We start from the raw sequence: 13,047 nt of genomic DNA, 5'->3' as shown, positions 1-13,047 counted from the left end.
TTCCTCCTGGTCAAACCATTCTGCTCACTGCAAACTCTTCTGGACTCTGCTGAGGAAACCCAAACCCTTCAGCTCCTCTCACTGACATAGCTCAGCGCCTTACCTAAACTCTGCTTCTGGAGGTAAACCACAGCTTCCCACCAAAATCTTTACAACAATCTGAAAATATTTCTGTTTGTGAATATGGAAATCAAGCCTTTGTTCAAGACCAAGGAACTTGTGAATGTTCTCTTTTTTTGTAGACTGAACTAGAGGATGTAGGGTAAAAACAGAGAAGGGAGTGAGCGAGGCAATTTTCTTCTTCACATCATCTCCAGTATTTTGGGGATCATCCTGCATAGGCAGAAGAAATGATCAAGCGTAGGCAATGGGGGAAGCAATAAGTGCAAAAGGGATTTTAAACATGTAGTTCAGGCACTGGATGAAATTAATTCTACTGAGTGGTGTTTAACTACCTCTGGAATAATCCTCCACCAATCTGCTTCTAATCAGAGCTGGCCTGCATCAGAGTGTGCTTGAACACTACGAACAACCAGAGCACGTAGTGAGAGTTCCACCTACATAATGGAGCTAAACTGACTGCAATGATGAACATAACGAGGTGTTACTAGAGCCCCAAAAAATGTATGAAATACAGTCATTAGAGCACATTAACATTAGCACCAGTGTTTATCAGGCAGTGCAGGGCTGCAGCCCACTGTGCTCAGTGCTGTCACCTGGGGTGTGTTTGGAGGAGCAGCTTGTGCTGATTGGGGTGTCCATGTCTTGTCAGGTGAGCCCGTTATGCCTCAGGCACTCAGGTGAAAGCAGTAACACTGAGTCACACTGAGCCACATCCAGAGCAGGGTGACTGCAACTGTAGTCTGCTCTCTTATTCTATGTAAAACCTCTTCTCCACGTGTTTCAAAACACTTTTATGGTGATATTTGAAACCTTGATTCTTTGGAAAGTGACCCTTAATCCCGTGAGAAAGAGGGGTCTGGTTTGGTTTCTTTTTCTTTTTTTCCATATTCTCTGCGATTTGAGGACCATCACACCCTCCAGGCGAGGCAGTGCCGGTGTGTCCGGGGATGGGGGGCTGTGGAGTCCTGGCTCCCTCAGGGTCGGGGTCTGTCCCATCGTTCTTCCCCGAAGAAGGCAGTGCCGGGCCGGCCCCGGGCTAATTGCGGTAATTGATTGCAGGTGAGCCGCGCGCGGGCTAATTGCGGTAATGAACTGCAGGTGAGCGGCGCGGGCGGTTTGTGAGGCAGGAGGGGCCGGGCGCTCCCCATCAGTCCCACAGCCGGCTCCGAACGGGGTTCAGCGGGAGCTGCTGCGCTTAATTCCTCATGGAAAGGTTCGGGTTGTGTTCTTTGTGTGCGTTTGGGTATTTTGTCGGGTTTTTTTGTTTTTTGGGGTTTTTTTTGTCTTTTTTTTTTCCTCGTTTAAGTTAAGAATGATGGCGGCTTGAAGCTCAGCAATCTCCAGGTGAGCGCGGTCCTGTGGGAAGGAGCGGGGCCGAACAGTGATTCACCAATATCGCCATCAGATTTTTCCTAAGCACCTGAAAAAACTAATAATTTACTCACACGTCTTTATTTATTATCTTTCCTCAGTGTTATCACCCAACACGTGCTGGTGGAGGAGCTGCCGGAACAGCCACAGGCGATGGGAAAAGCCCATGGAAACTGCAGGAACGGGATGGGCCGGGCCCGTTTTCAGGTCAGGTGTGCATGGAAATAACGCTTTGTGAAATACTGCAAATTTTGGCTGCAACTTACTTTTACTGCCCTTTTTTCACCCTGACAGACTTAGCTAACTGTGTTCAGTGGCTCAGCTGATGAGGGTAGTAGCTAATCAAATTCTTGAATAATTTGGAATTGTAGCATCTGCTGCATCCTGATAGGAGAGGAAGCAGAACTGTGTGTGGCTGGGAATGAGTTATTAATGAAGCGATTACAGAAACAATGGCTTTGTTCTGCTTTGTACCTCATGAAAGCTGTTAGCTTCTCTGAGGCAGAAGGAGGAGGGAAGAGATGTTTCCATTAGTAGCTGCCAGCATCCCAAAGTGTTCCTCGGGTATTGCAAAGCAGAGCAGTGTGAATTGCAGCAGAGATAAGGGATGGTAGAAGCCACACAAGTCTGCTCTGTGCTTCTCTAGATACCATCACAGTGTGTTATGAGTAAATCAGGGTAGCAGCATCTGTTTGCCATGTATGTAAACTGCGAAGTAAACTCTTTGAAGGTAAGGAAAAAATGTTTCTGTTTTGAGTATGAGAACACCTTTTTGTCTAGGTGTTAATATATTAAAAGTAAAATGAACAATAACCCACATGAATATTTGAACAGTTTAATCGCTTTAAGTAGGCTTTGGGGAGCATTTCTAGTAAACAGAGTAACTTTTGTGTTCATAAGCACAATGCTACAACAGTCTGACCCCAGCCTGGGTTAATGGGAAGTGATAGAATGAATGAAAATCTCAGTTATAACACCAGATGCAATATAAGGAGTGGTTTTATTCTCTACCTAGTCCTGGGAGACTAGATGTGAATACTGAGTGTGTTTAGCAGAACTGTGCATTGCTTTCCAGTTAATCATTAGAATAGAGCAAAGCATTTATTATTTTCCAAGAGTGGAAGTAAAACCATTCATAGAATATTGATGAGACAATGTGTTTAAGGCTCAGGATTTTCTTTCCTGTGCAGATTCTGGGGCAATCCACAAAACTCCCATTCCCTCCAGTTTGGCCTGTGAAAGTCACTGCTGCTTAAACTTTCTCTTGTTTCTTGTGGTTGCTGATGATCAAATGATTAGATAATGACAGATTATTTTAGCAGAGTTCTCATGAACTGTGCTGGACAAAGTTGTTAAAGGACAAGTGTTGCATAGTGCTCCTTTGTCTTTACCTATTTTTCTCCCACTATAAAAATACACAAAAATTGATAAACATTTACTTAATCACTTCTGACCAACCCCAAGGCCTGAGTATATGGACTGATTCTTTCTTTCGCTCTCCCTTGATGGAATCTTATTTAGTTAGGATGCTAGTGCTTTGCAGAATTAGGCACCAAAGTTGGCCAGACTGACTAAAACATGGATTTATAGAGTAGAAAGAAAAAAGAAAAGTTTTTTCAGCAGCTTTTATCTGGCTACATTTTTTGTCTTGCTTAGGTTTGACATTCTTTTTGTGACAATAACCTTTTCAAGGCCTTTTAGAGAAAGGGCACATGAGCATTGGAAAGAGTTATTTGTTCACCAGCAATTACATTATTCAAGAAAAATAGGTATGTTACAGTTGGAGAGCAGAATTTTATGTGTATTTTAAGATAATGCCATGATAATTAATATGAATATTTTAATTTTGGCCTTTCTTCTACTTCTGTGCTGCCTTGCCATTAACAGGCAGGATTGTGCCCAGTAAGTTGGTTTGAATGAGTTCAGACTTCAATCTGAGATTAACCCATTGGATAGGAGTGAAAACTGTCCAGCTTGTAACTTAATTAATAAATTCCATTTTTAAATTTGGTAAAATTGTTCTGTAGTGAAGAGCACTTTTTTTGTTCTGCAATGACTTAGTAGAATGGTTTAAGAAGATTCATTGCCAAGCAGCCTCCCCTAGAAATGTGACCTGTTTTTCCTTACAGTCAGTTTGGTGTTCCCCTGCCTGAGTAATGAGAGTTTAACTCCCATGCCATGAATAAAATTGTGAGATAGTGTGAACTTGGGAAAAAATGGCACAACATTTCTATCTCTTAGCTAATATGTGTTTTTTTTTAAATAAATACATGGTGGTTGTGTCACATTTTGAGAGCTTTTGTACCAGCTGATAGAGATTCCTTGATTGAGCAGCTGATTTCTATAAACAGCCCATGTGTAGGCAGGGTAGCAGGAGGGCTGATGGGAGGAGTAGGTTTTATGTTTTTATGCTGATCATAATCATGTAGTGACTCTGGAGTGTGGGGGTGTGCAGAAAAGGTAGTGGAGAGTTACATGATATTTCTGAAAGCAATAAGGGAGAAAAAACCTCCAAAAACCACTGGGGTATTTACTATGCAAGAGGGAACAAGAAGGTGAGAAAGGCAGGTTTGCTGGTCATTTCCAGCTGCAATTGCATTTAAAACACAAGTGTTTGTTTTTAAAGGTTTTTATAGTGGCAGATGAGGGCTTGCAAACTTGAGAATTATCTAAATTATCTACATCTAGATGTGCTGTGAAATAAGGAAACTGAAAGTGATGCTGCTGGAGCCTCACTATGTGATCCTCTCCCTTTTGTTTGAAGAAGATTGTTGATTATCTTTGCTGAGATCAGAGTTGAGTGAGGACAGCCGGGTGCATGGAAACCACGGGAAAAAGCAGCGTGTGGGAGGCTGGGAGATGTAGGAGGATGTCCACCTTTGGGAGGCAGGGAATTTTTAAACTGATGAGCATTTGAGCTGTGAAATGCAGCATTGCCTCAAGAAAATGTATTGCCTTGTTAGGAGAAGGAAAAGGCATTTTTTTTTTTTCCCAGAGTGAAGAGAAACCAGGCGCAGTAAGGCAGGCAAGGGAAGTGACAGTCCCACATTGCTGCCACTTGCAAGTAGGTTCAGAGGACATTGAAAAAGCAAGGAGTCAATGGAATATCCTGTCTGAGCCGTTGGCAGTGAGAATTTCACAAATGAGATCACTGGATCTTTTATAACATGAAAAACAACAAGAGTTTAGATAAAGCTCCATCTTCAGTGCTGATGGCTCAAATCTGGTTGCAGTTACTGCCTTGTTCTCCCTCAGCTTCTCAGATTAATGGCTACATATGTGCCAGCTGTTTCCTTTTTCCACCCTAAATGTGTCTGGAGGTACAAAATGTAGTCCCCTGTCAGAGACTGTGTATACAGAATGGGCCAAATGAGAGGTTTTGGCATTTCACATTTTAGGGTGGACTTGTAATGTAGCTGCCAGCTCAGAGTTGGCTTGTTGCTAAACTGATAAAATACATAATTGAGCCAGGTTTCCAGCCTGGCATGGATGGTTTGGTTTGGAAGAGAAAGATCACCCAGTGACCACTCCCCTGCTGGAGGATCTTTCACCCTGTGTGTGTGGGTATGACCACTCCACCCACCAGGTCTTTGTGATTACCTTACTAAACCTTCAAATGCAGCAACCCTGAAACATGCCTGTTGTGAAATGAACCTGTCAAGTACAGCTGCAACTCTGAGTCTGTAGGGTTTTGAATTTATTTACTTTTTAATAATTTTGTCTTAGATTTTCTGATTCTAGAGACAATATTGAGCTACAATCCCAATACAAATACATCATTACAAGTGCCTGCATTTGGATTTGTGGCTGTCTGCCTATGGAATGGTTGATCTGTGTCAGAGCATTCTCTAGCACTATACTTGGACATTTTGAAGTCCTTTCCCTAACAACTTGAATTAATCAAAATGTTGCCAAATAATGCTCCCTTATCTAATCTAATGACTTGTTCATGTTAGCTTAAATACTCCCTGTGTAATCAAACTACTTAACAGAGATATGATTAAGTATAACTTTATACATTAACCACAATGTATGATTTATGCTGTCTACCTTTTGCTGGGGGAGATTAAAACTACTCATATTCTGAGGAATTCCACATTCTTTCAGCTTCTTTAAGCAACTTAAATCAGTTTTCTGTGTTTATAGAAGTTTTCCAAAGATAAGAAAATAGACGGCAGACGTTGCTTCTCTTGTTTTTCTCAAGAATTATTTTTCTCTACTACAACCAATTTGTAGTCTAATGTTTCCTACTAAGATATGTGACCCCAGTCTGGGAAGACATTAGGAAGCAAAATTTAAGACTAACAATGCTCTCCAAATCAAAAAATTCTGAGGAGAGGTGGATGAATATAGGGAAGGATTTTCTAAGGAAATAATTGAGTTGTTCATCCTATGCAGGCTCGCAACTTTTTTCAGTGAGATGGCCCGGAAAAAAATTAATATTTGTTTATATTTCCATTTCAAAACTAGGCCTGAATATCCTTGTATGTGTAGAGCAAGAGTCTGCCTTAGCTGTGAAGCAGCATGGTCTCTGTGGGTGTCATATCCTGTTTTCAACCTGTCTGTGTGTGCTGCACTGCATCCAAATCATCTTACACTGGGTTTACACTTCTAAATTAGCCACAAGGAAGCTGGAATGCCTGGAAGATGGTAGAGGAAGAAGAAAACATGGATTACATCTTAACCAAAAGAACATGCTGAGTGAAAGGGTGATGTTCATCTTGTAGTGATGTACACCTCTACTTCCCATGCAAACTGTTTTTTTTTTGTTTTCTGAAAGTAGCTTAAATTGGCAACTAAAGGAATGCAAGAATAAGTATCAAATTTCATACTGCTTTTAAAGTTTTTTCCATTCTTTTAGAAACATAGTGTATGGTATTAGTTTTTTCCTCTTGTTGAGAGAAAATTTGAGGGGATAGACTGGAGAGGTGAGCATAGCTTCTTGTGTTTTGTGGGTTTTATAATGAACAGAGCAAAAACACTTCTGTGACTTGCAGTTTATGGTGCAAGATGGAGAGGAAGTTTGGTGTTCTGCATGTTTTGACTTTTAAAATGGACAGAGATGTGTTCAGGTACTAAGTATTCTCTTAACTTTCATGTTTTATGTCATTCAGTTGTTTTATGTGATGTACATGAACCTCTGTTCAAAAACTTTGTAAGCATTTAACTATTTATGCAAATTTTTGATGCCACATTTTTTCACTGTGCACTATTTATATTTTTAAAAATATAGAAATATTAAATTTATTTTATTACTGTAACTTGTCTCATCTTTTACAAGGCTGAATAGAATTTGGAAATTGTTCAGTTTTAGCATTACAGGAAATGGCTCAAGCTATGACTTTTACCATAAACTATGTTTGCAATCATTAGCACTTCAGTTTCTCTATTAATAAGCACCAGTGTGGAATTACTATGCATTTTTTGAGATCAGAAAGTATGGATTCATCTGGTGCTGATTATCACGTTACCACATGTTAATTATGCCTGGCAAAAATTTTGTTCTTTTCCATTATATGTTTGTGGAGAAGCCAGTTAGTTCTGCTTCATTTCAGCAAACTGGGCTGATGCCCAGACAACTGTTAGCAGCTTCATTGTCATTATTGATACTGAATGGCAAAATTTGTGATTATCAGGGTGAACTGTGCAACCTGAAAGGGAAATTCTTAGACGAACATGTTTATGTTTCTTTTCCTTTCTAGTTATGCCATGGTCAGGATAGCTATGTGTTCACAGGTCCTGTTGTTTTTATTGGGTATTTCCATCAATTAAAAAAAATAGCCTCATTTTTTGCCACTAGTCTTGGTTATAAGGCATCATGGCCATGTGAGGGACATCTGTTCTGATAAGTACCCGAGGAAAACACCAGTAATGCACTCAAACTGTGATTCAGCTGTGTTTCCCTGAGGTAAATCTGCACAGCCAGGACTAAAACCCATTTTAGTGGATAGCTGTGCTACAGTGACTTTGTGATTGTTGCTTTTTTTAAGGAACAGTTGTATTTCAGCACCATCTATAGGTATTTAAAGGAAATCTACTTAGATCCATGGCAGGATTCACAAACGGATTCTGCATTAATTGAAAGTGAGGCTGTTTGTGACAACTGCATAACTGCTCTTACAAACATTTTTCAGCTTTCAGCTTGGTTCAAAAATGTAGTAGCATTCTATGTAATATCTATGAGATATAACAATAAATTTGCTTTATTGAAGAAATATTTAGCATGAAACTGCATGATCAGAGAGCATGAGAGGAAGCTTCATGAGATGCAGTCTTCACAAACAGTGCAAGTTTTGCAGGCTTTGCCTCTTCCTGTAACAAGGGACTGGGAGAAAAATTAAAGGTTTTTAATAATGTCAAATTTTCGCTCAAAATAGGTGGGTTTTCTGTACTTTAGAAAGTGTTTTTATTGATTAAAGCTGCAGAATCTGCCTTCACCCTTAAACTTATTCAAATCTGGCTAAGATTTATAGGTGCCTGGTACATTTTTGGATCCAGTGTCTCTTTACATGGAATGATTCATGTTTTTGAATTGGGAAAGAGTGTCAGAATTACTGGCCTTTTGAAAAAGAGAAGATATGAGATCTTAGGTTGCCTGGTTTTCTCAGAGGAAATAATATCCCAGAAGTCACAAATGCATGAGATCTCTGAAGGAAAATTGTCCCATTATGCCAGTGCCCACTGAATTTCATTTTAATATTTTATGCAGAACTCTAAATTTACATATAGCTTAAACAAAGGGCTTTTGTTAGGTTTTATGGGGTTTTTTTCTGTGTGTTTTTTTTTTTTTTAAATTCTCTGTCCCTAATGGTTGCAAAGAAGAGGACAGAAGTGTTTGTTCTTCCTAGTCAAGCACTATAGGCAGTAGAAAGAGAATTTGTCAGGACCATAGAAGGGATTGTCCCTTTTATGACAGTGAACAGGATTGGTAGCAGATGATATGAGGAAACATCACTGGCAGATCTTTGTGTTTTGTAGCAAGTGATATTTAGTTATAATAGCTGTTCCTGCAGCTTTCTGTAGGAGATGCCATTTGTTTCTGCAGATATCTTTACAATTGTACAGACACAGTTCTTGTGTTGTGCTTTATATTTGCCTTTGGATAAAAAAAAAATCTGCTGTAAATATTGCTACAAGATCTTTTCAGTTGGTAAGGTATTGAAGAGACAAGGGAGAAAGGAAGAAACATAAAACCATGAAAAATCTAAAAGAGGGATAGGCAGCCCTTGCTTGTTGTGGTTTTGTTTATTTTTAATGGATATGGCGACAACGAGAAGTTAAGTGATCTTTGCAAGAACAGTTTAAAAAGATGTTATTCTCCAGAAAGAGTCTGTGGCACTCCTGCAACCCAAAGCAGAAGCAGTCCTTTTGCTCAAACCCTCTAGTGCCTGGCTAGGAGCAGATGTTGCTGTGGGTGGAGTGGGGAGGGTCCAAGTGAAGAGCCTGTGCAGGATCAGACCTAGGTTATAAACCTTGGGCTGCAGTCCAACACCGAGGAAGAGCAATGTTGGAGCCTTGGGCAGGAAATCTTCTGCTCTGCTCCTGCTTTAATGCCTTGGCATGGTCAAGGCTTGAAAGATGATATTTCTGTTGTGGAGCTCCTCATGGCTTTGGGGCTTCAGGAGCCATAAACTGCCATAGATTCCACACTCCCTCTTGGTGAGCTTTAACTCTGTTCCTGCAGGGTTTGTCAGCGTCTGCCCTTCCCTCAGATCATGGCAAGCAATGGTGCTTGTCTAATCACTCTGTGAGGGTCACTGGGGCTCGTTATCTATAATGAAATGCCTAACAATTAAAACGTACACAATTTTAAGGTCAGAGAGAAGTAAGCTGGTTTTTGGCCAACAAAGCTGCTACAGCAGTGATTAGAGGAGTTTGCTCTCATTAATGGTGACAAGCAAGAACCACAGACTTTACTTCATAAAAGTAATATCTACTGAAGTTTCCAGTATTTTTATTTACATTATGTGAGCGATCCAGCAAAAGAAATTACCTTATAGTGTGGTTGTGTGTGAAGAATGTGGTTCTTGACATCCAGCCAGCAATGTGAGCACATTGTTCCAAACATGCTTTGTAAGAAAAGCCAGTTGGGGGAAATGGCCCTGCTTCTCTGCTCTGTGTTTCTGGAATGGAATCTGTGTTTTACGACCTTGGGGAGCTTGTGGAAAGGAATAACATACTGGTCCAATGAATAAAGAGTGTTTCCTGAAGATGTGCTTCAGCTCTCCAGAACTATATCACTGTGAGCCTCCTCCCTTGCCTTGAGAGTTATGGGGCTCCAAGTGCCTTCACTCCTTGGCCATCAAATTGGTGTTTCTAATCAAGGGTGCTGAAAGCACTGCAAGGGCTCACCCTCTGCACAGCAGCAGAGTTGAGCTGCCTTGCTTTGGGCTCAGCTCCATCTACATCATGTCCTGTCAATGAATAAAATTGCTTAATAATGACTTCAATTTGCATATTTCACACTGATTGAGAGCCTCTGGTACAATTCTTACTTTCAAATCCTGTTCATGCAATATAGGTCTGTTCTGTACTTCCACAGCAGCAGATAATGCTTGAAGAGTTAACTACTTAATTCCTCAGAGGCTATAATTTCTACTTACCCTCTTATCAATGGTTATTTTCTTTTTTTATTTTCTCTCTCTGATTTATTTTGTCTTATAAAACTTTATGTTGTATTAACAGACCGGATAACTTGTTCTATAGCTTGTTAAATAACTCTATCTTGCAGAAGTTAATCTTAATTAGGTCTGGAATTCAAAAGCCCTAAATTGATACACAGTTTCCAGCATTATCCCTGGAAGCAAGGAATGCTTAAACAGCTCATTTTGGAAAAAAAAAAAAAAAAGAAGCATCAAAAAATGAAAATAGATTCTAACTAAATGATTCACTTAATTTGTTACTTCTTAAAAGAGACTGTTTTTTTTTTTTTTTTTTTTGTGTTTTTTTTGGTTTTTTTTTCAATTACAGTATTTCTTTTTGCTTAGGTTGTCCATAGAGATGTATCTTTTCTGGAAGTTTACTCTGTGTATCAGACAATCTTTATGGCTATAACTCAGACTTAGAAACCTGAACAAATAAACAAAAGAAAAACTAGTCAAAAATTACAGTGACTGGGCAGGAAGTGGTTGAGCACTTAGCAACTAGGAAAACTTGTTCCTTGATCCCCTCTTTTTATGTTTCAGTAGTGAGTTGGAAGTAGCATGAATTCAAGCCATCATTGACCCTTTTTTGTAGCAAATAGATTGAAATCTTTTAGCTCTTTCTTATCCTCAGAAAATAAGTTATGCCATACATATGCACATACATTTTGGGGCATGTTTTCTGTTTTAATCCAGCAGCTGTGGATGAGCAGAGCATCTCATACAAAATAAAAAAGATTCCTTCATTCAAGTATTTATTTCTTCATCTCCTGTAGATCCAAAACTGTGGGTAGGAACAGTTAGAAAAAGGTCATTCTACCAAGAGGTTTCTCTCTTCAATTGGAACAATCAAGCCTTTGTCAGCTACCAGATGTGCAGGCAAACTGAGAGGTGACCTGTGGATTGATCCTGCAAGACCAAAAGGGCTTGTTACCTCCATTAGCTGCACCATTCATTTACAGTTTTCTTTCTGTTGTCTTGGATTGAAATCACCATTTTGGAAGATGAATTTAACTAATAATATGCTGAAAAATCCCATCTTTTATTCTGTACAGTAGGATTCACTATTGTTACACTAAGAAATTATTTTCTTCTTTTGAAGTGGTTTAAGTGATTGACCTAGTGGATGTTCCACATGAGGGGGCTTTGTGTGTTTGTGTGTGTTTTAAAGAGCCATGAATTATAATCTGGCATCCTTTTGTAATTAGTCATGATGTGTTCTTCATGTTTTCTTGTGGCAGATTCCAAAGATGAAGTCTTTATAATCAGAAGCATTTGTTCAGATAGGAAACTGCTCTGTGTAAAAAGCATTGACTGTATTGCAATGACTTTAATAACAAATAACTAATGCAGAGACAAATTTAGGACTGTGCAATAAATGTTTATGTAATTTTGTGGTGGTATTGACCAAAGCAGTAACTGTTGTATTTCCAAAGAGATACAGAAGTTCCCCTGGGAAGCTTTTTAAAGCAGTAAATATATTTTTGAGTGCTCCAGAACTCCAAGCAGAGGAAATCTGAGTTCTTTACTACTGACATCTGCTAAGATACCCATTTTTTAGATTCTGGTTTTTGTTTTCAAGGCCTTAAAGCTTATACCAACAGCAATAAGTAAAACATCGTTTCTTATCAGATTGTGTTATTTGTGTCATCCCACAAAACAAAAAATATTGTGTTTTAAATCCTGGTTAGAGCTTCTGCATTCTTTAGGCTTTGACATTAATAGGAACCCCTTGTGCACAGAGAAGTTGAACCTCACAGGTTTCTGTATGGTCCAGGTTACTGAAACACCTCTGTAATTCAATTAATGTGTTATTCCAAGAAAGTATAGAAAAAGCAAGTGAAGAAATGGAAATTAATGAGCACCTGCTACAAAAGTGTAATGCATCACATGGTGGCCGTGCAGGGTCCACCCTTGGGAATCCTGCTTCCCCCTCTAGTGGTTAAACTGCTTTTCTGAGCTGTGGGCTTCCACAATCTGACAGAGCCAAACACTTGCAGATGTGCCAGAGGATGTTGGAGTATCTCCAGCTGTGAGGTGGCAATTATTCAGCTTTCCACTTTGTTTCAAGTTTTTGCTTCTTTTGGAGGAGAAGAGATTCTCACAAGCAGCCACTGTAATACCAGGGAATTAGTGTGGTTCTTTACTGTAGAAAAATATCATCAGTGGAGGACTGACCTTTTTCCCCACAGCCACTGCTTGGTACCACATACAGAGAATATTTTCTGTGTCACCTATAAGTGGGAAAAACAGTTGGCAGTTGGTGTTATAAGGTTTTATTTGTTGAGGGGTGTTTTTGTGAGTTTGTTTTTTGTTTGTTTGAATCCTTATATTTTAGAAAATCCAAGCATGTGAACAAAACCATCTTCACATATTATACAGTGGGTAAAAAAATCATCACCAATCCTATTTCCATCCAGAAACATATTGCACTGTTTAACCTCAGATGTGCAGATTGTATTGGGGCTGATAATGCTACACTGAGCAGGCTGGCTGCTTTCAAGGTGGTTTTGAAATGAAAAGTAAATGGGATCTTTGCAGGCACATCCCAGGCATTGGTATAAAACATCAAGGTCCATCTGTGAGCTGGGGGAGAGCTCCAGGCTTGGTTTATAACCAGCCCTGCTGGTTATTGCAGAGCTGAAGGAACTTCCTTGCATTTCACAGACACAAGGAGTAGTTGGCCACAGCAAAGGAATAAATGCCATCTTCCCTCTTTGATAGCAGTAAACACTACACCTAAGTCACAAATGATCCTGAGAAATCAGCAGCACCAATCAAATGGAATATTGCTAAGTTTAACCTTTTTCACTAAAGAGCAGTAACAAGTCACCAAGAAACTCTTTCCATGTTTGGTGTTTCAACCACCTTAGCTTTGATACGCCCTACAGACATGCCAGGTCTTGACAAT

General features: G+C 39.6%; 1 protein-coding gene across 1 annotated transcript in view; it reads left to right on the top strand.

Moving 5' to 3' along the window:
- Positions 1–1,082: 1,082 nt before the first annotated feature.
- The window catches only part of TFPI (tissue factor pathway inhibitor), a 57,725-nt gene continuing 45,760 nt past the window's right edge, over positions 1,083–13,047 (top strand). The window contains exons 1-2 of the mRNA XM_058809681.1: positions 1,083–1,168; positions 1,596–1,701. The gene's annotated coding sequence lies outside the window, so the exon portion shown is untranslated. The remainder of the gene's footprint in view (positions 1,169–1,595; positions 1,702–13,047) is intronic.

This window comes from Ammospiza caudacuta, chromosome 8 (genome assembly GCF_027887145.1).
Source record: "Ammospiza caudacuta isolate bAmmCau1 chromosome 8, bAmmCau1.pri, whole genome shotgun sequence".
Classification (NCBI taxonomy): Eukaryota; Metazoa; Chordata; class Aves; order Passeriformes; family Passerellidae; genus Ammospiza; species Ammospiza caudacuta.
Note: the sequence above shows the minus strand (reverse complement) of the source record. Positions and strands in the feature narration are given on the sequence as shown.